Here is a 7990-nt window from a genome sequence, read left to right on the forward strand (position 1 = left end):
CATTTCGAGACTCCTCGTCATGTCCGTGATCACATCCGGGACTCCGAACAACCTTCGGTACATCAAAATGCATAAACTCATAATATAACTGTCATCGTAACCTTAAGCGTGCGGACCCTACGGGTTCGAGAACAATGTAGACATGACCGAGACATGTCTCTGGTCAATAACCAATAGCGGGACCTGGATGCCCATATTGGCTCCTACATATTCTACGAAGATCTTTATCGGTCAGACCGCATAACAGCATACGTTGTTCCCTTTGTCATCGGTATGTTACTTGCCCGAGATTCGATCGTCGGTATCCAATACCTAGTTCAATCTCGTTAACGGCAAGTCTCTTTACTCGTTCCGTAATACATCATCTCACAACTAACATATTAGTTGTAATGCTTGCAAGGCTTATGTGATGTGTATTACCGAGAGGGCCCAGAGATACCTCTCCGACAATCGGAGTGACAAATCCTAATCTCGAAATACGCCAACCCAACATCGACCATTGGAGACACCTGTAGTACTCCATTATAATCACCCATTTACGTTGTGACGTTTGGTAGTACCCAAAGTGTTCCTCCGGTAAACGGGAGTTGCATAATCTCATAGTCGTAGGAACATGTATAAGTCATGAAGAAAGCAATAGCAACATACTAAACGATCAGGTGCTAAGCTAATGGAATGGGTCATGTCAATCAGATCATTCTACTAATGATGTGACCTCGTTAATCAAATAACAACTCATTGTTCATGGTTAGGAAACATAACCATCTTTGATTAACGAGCTAGTCAAGTAGAGGCATACTAGTGACACTCTGTTTGTCTATGTATTCACACATGTATTATGTTTCCGGAAAATACAATTCTAGCATGAATAATAAACATTTATCATGATTATAAGGAAATAAATAATAACTTTATTATTGCCTCTAGGGCATATTTCCTTCACTAACATGATTCGGACAGACTTAAGCATCGCTACGGGTGAGAAGGTCTCATCGTAGTCAATCCCTTGAACTTGCTGAAAACCTTTTGCGACAAGTCGAGCTTTGTAGACAGTAACATTACCATCAGCGTCAGTCTTCTTCTTGAAGATCCATTTATTCTCAATTGCTTGCCGATCATCGGGCAAGTCAACCAAAGTCCACACTTTGTTCTCATACATGGATCCCATCTCAGATTTCATGGCTTCAAGCCACTTTGCGGAATCTGGGCTCACCATCGCTTCTTCATAGTTCGTAGGTTCATCATGATCTAGTAGCATGACCTCCAGAACAGGATTACCGTACCACTCTGGTGCGGATCTTACTCTGGTTGATCTACGAGGTTCAGTAGTATCTTGATCTGAAGTTTCATGATCATTATCATTGGCTTCCTCACTAACTGGTGTAGGTGTCACTGAAACAGTTTTCTGTGATGAACTACTTTCCAGTAAGGGAGCAGGTACAGTTACCTCGTCAAGTTCTACTTTCCTCCCACTCACTTCTTTCGAGAGAAACTCCTTCTCTAGAAATGATCCATTCTTAGCAACGAATGTCTTGCCTTCGGATCTGTGATAGAAGGTGTACCCAACAGTATCCTTTGGGTATCCTATGAAGACACATTTCTCCGATTTGGGTTCGAGCTTATCAGGTTGAAGCTTTTTCACATAAGCATCGCAGCCCCAAACTTTAAGAAACGACAACTTTGGTTTCTTGCCAAACCACAGTTCATAAGGGGTCGTCTCAACGGATTTTGATGGTGCCCTATTTAACGTGAATGCGGCCGTCTCTAAAGCATATCCCCAAAATGATAGCGGTAAATCAGTAAGAGACATCATAGATCGCACCATATCTAGTAAAGTACGATTACGACGTTCGGACACACCATTACGCTGTGGTGTTCCGGGTGGCGTGAGTTGCGAAACTATTCCATAGTTTTTCAAATGTACACCAAACTCGTAACTCAAATATTCTCCTCCACGATCAGATCGTAGAAACTTTATTTTCTTGTTACAATGATTTTCAACTTCACTCTGAAATTCTTTGAACTTTTCAAATGTTTCAGACTTATGTTTCATTAAGTATATATACCCATATCTGCTTAAATCATCTGTGAAGGTGAGAAAATAACGATATCCGCCACGAGCCTCAATATTCATCGGGCCACATACATCGGTATGTATGATTTCCAACAAATCTGTTGCTCTCTCCATAGTACCGGAGAACGGTGTTTTAGTCATCTTGCCCATGAGGCACGGTTCGCAAGTACCAAGTGATTCATAATCAAGTGGTTCCAAAAGTCCATCAGCATGGAGTTTCTTCATGCGCTTTATACCGATATGACCTAAACGACAGTGCCACAAATAAGTTGCACTTTCGTTATCAACTCTGCATCTTTTGGCTTCAACATTATGAATATGTGTATTACTACTATCGAGATTCAATAAGACAAGGGTGCATGACCATAAAAGATATTACTCATATAAATAGAACAACCATTATTCTCTGATTTAAATGAATAACCGTCTCGCATTAAACAAGATCCAGATATAATGTTCATGCTCAACGCTGGCACCAAATAACAATTACTTAGGTCTAATATTAATCCCGAAGGTAGATGTAGAGGTAGCGTGCCGACTGCGATCACATCGACTTTGGAACCGTTTCCCACGCGCATCGTCACCTCGTCCTTTGCCAGTGCCCGCTTATTCTGTAGTCCCTGTTTCGAGTTGCAAATATTAGCAACAGAACCAGTATCAAATACCCAGGTGCTACTGCGAGCTCTAGTAAGGTACACATCAATAACATGTATATCACATATACCTTTGTTCACCTTGCCATCCTTCTTATCCGCCAAATACTTGGGGCAGTTCCGCTTCCAGTGACCAGTCTGCTTGCAGTAGAAGCACTCAGTTTCAGGCTTAGGTCCAGACTTGGGTTTCTTCTCTTGAGCAGCAACTTGCTTGCCGTTCTTCTTGAAGTTCCCCTTTTTATTCCCTTTGCCCTTTTTCTTGAAACTAGTGGTCTTGTTAATCATCAACACTTGATGCTCCTTCTTGATTTCTACCTCCGCAGCTTTCAGCATTGCGAAGAGCTCGGGAATAGTCTTGTTCATCCCTTGCATATTATAGTTCATCACGAAGCTCTTGTAGCTTGGTGGTAGTGATTGGAGAATTCTGTCAATAACGCAATCATCCGGAAGATTAACTCCCAATTGAATCAAGTGATTATTATACCCAGACATTTTGAGTATATGCTCACTGACAGAACTGTTCTCCTCCATCTTGCAGCTATAGAACTTATTGGAGACTTCATATCTCTCAATTCGGGCATTTGCTTGAAATATTAACTTCAACTCCTGGAACATCTCATATGCTCCATGACGTTCAAAACGTCGTTGAAGTCCCGATTCTAAGCCGTAAAGCATGGCACACTGAACTATCGAGTAGTCATCAGCTTTGCTCTGCCAGACGTTCATAACATCTGGTGTTGCTCCAGCAGCAGGCCTGGCACCCAGCGGTGCTTCCAGGACGTAATTTTTCTGTGCAGCAATGAGGATAATCCTCAAGTTACGGACCCAGTCCGTGTAATTGCTACCATCATCTTTCAACTTTGCTTTCTCAAGGAACGCATTAAAATTCAACGGAACAACAGCACGAGCCATCTATCTACAATCAACATAAACAAGCAAGATACTATCAGGTACTAAGTTCATGATAAATTTGAGTTCAATTAATCATATTATTTAAGAAATCCCACTTAGATAGACATCCCTCTAATCCTCTAAGTGATTACGTGATCCAAATCAACTAAACCATGACCGATCATCACGTGAGATGGAGTAGTTTTCAATGGTGAACATCGTTATGTTGATCATATCTACTATATGATTCACGCTCGACCTTTCGGTCTCCGTGTTCCGAGGCCATATCTGCATATGCTAGGCTCGTCAAGTTTAACCTGAGTATTCTGCGTGTGCAAAACTGGCTTGCACCCGTTGTAGATGGACGTAGAGCTTATCACACCCGATCATCACGTGGTGTCTGGGCACGACGAACTTTGGCAACGGTGCATACTCAGGGAGAACACTTCTTGATAATTTAGTGAGAGATCATCTTATAATGCTACCGTCAATCAAAGCAAGATAAGATGCATAAAAAGATAAACATCACATGCAATCAATATAAGTGATATGATATGGTCATCATCATCTTGCGCTTGTGATCTCCATCTCCGAAGCACCGTCATGATCACCATCGTCACCGGCGCGACACCTTGATCTCCATCGTAGCATCGTTGTCGTCTCGCCAATCTTATGCTTCCACGACTATCACTACCGTTTAGTAATAAAGTAAAGCATTACATCGCGATTGCATTGCATACAATAAAGCGACAACCATATGGCTCCTGCCAGTTGCTGATAACTCGGTTACAAAACATGATCATCTCATACAATAAAATTCAGCATCATGCCTTGACCATATCACATCACAACATGCCCTGCAAAAACAAGTTAGACGTCCTCTACTTTGTTGTTGCATGTTTTACGTGGCTGCTACGGGCTTAAGTAAGAACCAATCTCACCTACGCATCAAAACCACAACGATAGTTTGTCAAATAGACTCCGTTTTAACCTTCGCAAGGACCGGGCGTAGCCATACTTGGTTCAACTAAAGTTGGAGAGACAGTCGCCCGCAAGCCATCTCTGTGCAAAGCACGTCGAGGGAACCGGTCTCGCGTAAGCGTACACGTAAGGTTGGTCCGGGTCGTCTCGTCCAACAATACCGCCGAACCAAAGTATGACATGCTGGTAGGCAGTATGACTTGTATCGTTCACAACTCACTTGTGTTCTACTCGTGCATATAACATCAACATTAATAACCTAGGCTCGGATGCCACTGTTGGGTTTCGTAGTAATTTCAAAAAATTTCCTACGCACACGCAAGATCATGTGATGCATAGCAACGAGGGGAGAGTGTTGTCTACGTACCCAACGCAGACCGACTGCGGAAGCGATGACACGACGTAGAGGAAGTAGTCGTACGCCTTCACGATCCAACCGATCAAGCACCGAAACTACGGCACCTCCGAGTTCGAGCACACGTTCAGCTCGATGACGATCCCCGGACTCCGATCCAGCAAAGTGTCGGGGAAGAGTTCCGTCAGCACGACGGTGTGGTGACGATCTTGATGAACTACAGCAGCAGGGCTTCGCCTAAACTCCGCTACAGTATTATCGAGGAATATGGTGGCAGGGGCACCGCACACGGCTAAGGAATAGACCACGTGGATCAACTTGTGTCAACTTGTGTGTTTAGAGGTGCCCCTGCCTCCGTATATAAAGGAGGAGAGGAGGGGAGGCTGGCCGGCCAAGGGGGGGGAGGCGCAGGAGAGTCCTACTCCCTCTGGGAGTAGGATTCCCCCTCCAATCCTAGTCCAACTAGGATTCCTCGGAGGGGAAAAGAGGAGGAGGGGGCCGGCCACCTCTCCTAGTCCTAATAGGACTAGGGGAAGGGGGGGCGCAGCCCATCTAGGGCAGCCCCTTCTCTTTTCCACTAAGGCCCACTGTGGCCCAAATAGCTCCCGGGGGGTTCCGATAACCCTCCCGGTATTCCGGTAAAATCCCGATTTCACCCGGAACACTTCCGATATCCAAATATAGGCTTCCAATATATCAATCTTTACGTCTCGACCATTTCGAGACTCCTCGTCATGTCCGTGATCACATCCGGGACTCCGAACAACCTTCGGTACATCAAAATGTATAAACTCATAATATAACTGTCATCGTAACCTTAAGCGTGCGGACCCTACGGGTTCGAGAACAATGTAGACATGACCGAGACACGTCTCTGGTCAATAACCAATAGAGGGACCTGGATGCCCATATTGGCTCCTACATATTCTACGAAGATCTTTATCGGTCAGACCGCATAACAACATACGTTGTTCCGTTTGTCATCGGTATGTTACTTGCCCGAGATTCGATCGTCGGTATCCAATACCTAGTTCAATCTCGTTACCGGCAAGTCTCTTTACTCGTTCCGTAATACATCATCTCACAACTAACATATTAGTTGTAATGCTTGCAAGGCTTATGTGATGTGTATTACCGAGAGGGCCCAGAGATACCTCTCCGACAATCGGAGTGACAAATCCTAATCTCGAAATACGCCAACCCAACATCGACCATTGGAGACACCTGTAGTACTCCTTTATAATCACCCAGTTACGTTGTGACGTTTGGTAGTACCCAAAGTGTTCCTCCGGTAAACGGGAGTTGCATAATCTCATAGTCATAGGAACATGTATAAGTCATGAAGAAAGCAATAGCAACATACTAAACGATCGGGTGCTAAGCTAATGGAATGGGTCATGTCAATCAGATCATTCTGCTAATGATGTGACCTCGTTAATCAAATAACAACTCATTGTTCATGGTTAGGAAACATAACCATCTTTGATTAACGAGCTAGTCAAGTAGAGGCATACTAGTGACACTTTGTTTGTCTATGTATTCACACATGTATTATGTTTCCGGTAAATACAATTCTAGCATGAATAATAAACATTTATCATGATTATAAGGAAATAAATAATAACTTTATTATTGCCTCAAGGGCATATTTCCTTCAATATAGACACCAGAGAGGGCTAGGGTTACACAGAGTCGGTTACAATGGTAGGAGATCTACATATCCGTATTGCCAAGCTTGCCTTCCACGCCAAGGAAAGTCCCATCCAAACACGGGACGAAGTCTTCAACTTGTATCTTCATAGTCTTGGAGTCCGGCCGATGATGATAGTTCGGCTATCCAGACACCCCCTAGTCCAGGACTCCCTCAGTAGCCCCTGAACCAGGCTTCAATGATGACGAGTCCGGCGCGCATATTGTCTGCGGCGTTGCAAGGCGGGTTCCTTCTCCGAATAATTTATAGAAGATTGTGAACACCAGGATAGTGTCCGGCTCTGCAAAATAAATTCCACATACCACCGTAGAGAGAATAATATTTACACAAGTTCAATCTGCTGACGTATTTTGTGGCGTGACGTCACACCACTACCAAGCCTTTACTCGAATTGTTTTTATTGTACCACCTCAGCGCGTTTAGCGAAGCGGTTTCCTTGGCACGTCTTGTCGAAGCAGAGATCGTGTTCCCCTTATCCCGGGATTCCCATTAATACGGACGTGGGTAACCCAACCGCGCCCGTTGCCACGCCCCCTCCATCGAAGGCGGGTTCCAAACGGTCACAGGGACGGCTCTTGGTATTCTCCCTCTTTATAATGAGACCAAGGCCCGTTCTTTTTCTTCAACCCTCAATCGAATCCGCTCCTCGCCCCGAGTTCCAACACCCAAGGCTCCAGATTCGGGTACTTTCGACCTTCGACAATGTCCGGCTCCGACCTACGAGGCCGGTGGATGCCCTCCTCTGTCACAGAAGAGGACGTGCTCAAGCTGAGAGACGCCAGGTACTTAACCTACGAGATCTCGCATAGGTTGCCTGCCCAAGGGCAAGTTATTCCTACTCCCGAGCCCGGCGAGAGTGTTGTGTTCGTGTCTCACCTCCGTCGGGGTTTAGGCTTCCCAGTGGATCCCTTCGTGAGGGGGCTCATGTTTTATTATGGGCTGGAATTTCACGACTTGGCTCCGGAGTCCATCCTCCACATCTCATCATTCATTGCCGTCTGCGAAGCCTTCCTCCGCACTATCCCTCACTTCGGCTTGTGGCTCAAAACCTTCAACGTGGAGCCGAAGATGATCGCGGGGCATCAAGCAGAGTGCGGCGGGGCGGTTATAAACAAGAGGGCTGATGCTCCATGGCCCGAGGGCTTTTTTCAGGAGGAGCTCGGTTTGTGGCAACAGGAGTGGTTCTATATCACCGCTCCCAGGGGTAGCAGGCAGAGGCCGCCGCCCGTCTTTCGCTCGGGCCTTCCACAACGGCTGACGTCATGTGTCAACAAAGGGCTTGACTGGGGGCCGTCCAAAGACGTACCCCTGTTGTAGGTCCGGAT

Source organism: Triticum dicoccoides, chromosome 7B (genome assembly GCF_002162155.2).
Source record: "Triticum dicoccoides isolate Atlit2015 ecotype Zavitan chromosome 7B, WEW_v2.0, whole genome shotgun sequence".
Taxonomy (NCBI): Eukaryota; Viridiplantae; Streptophyta; class Magnoliopsida; order Poales; family Poaceae; genus Triticum; species Triticum dicoccoides.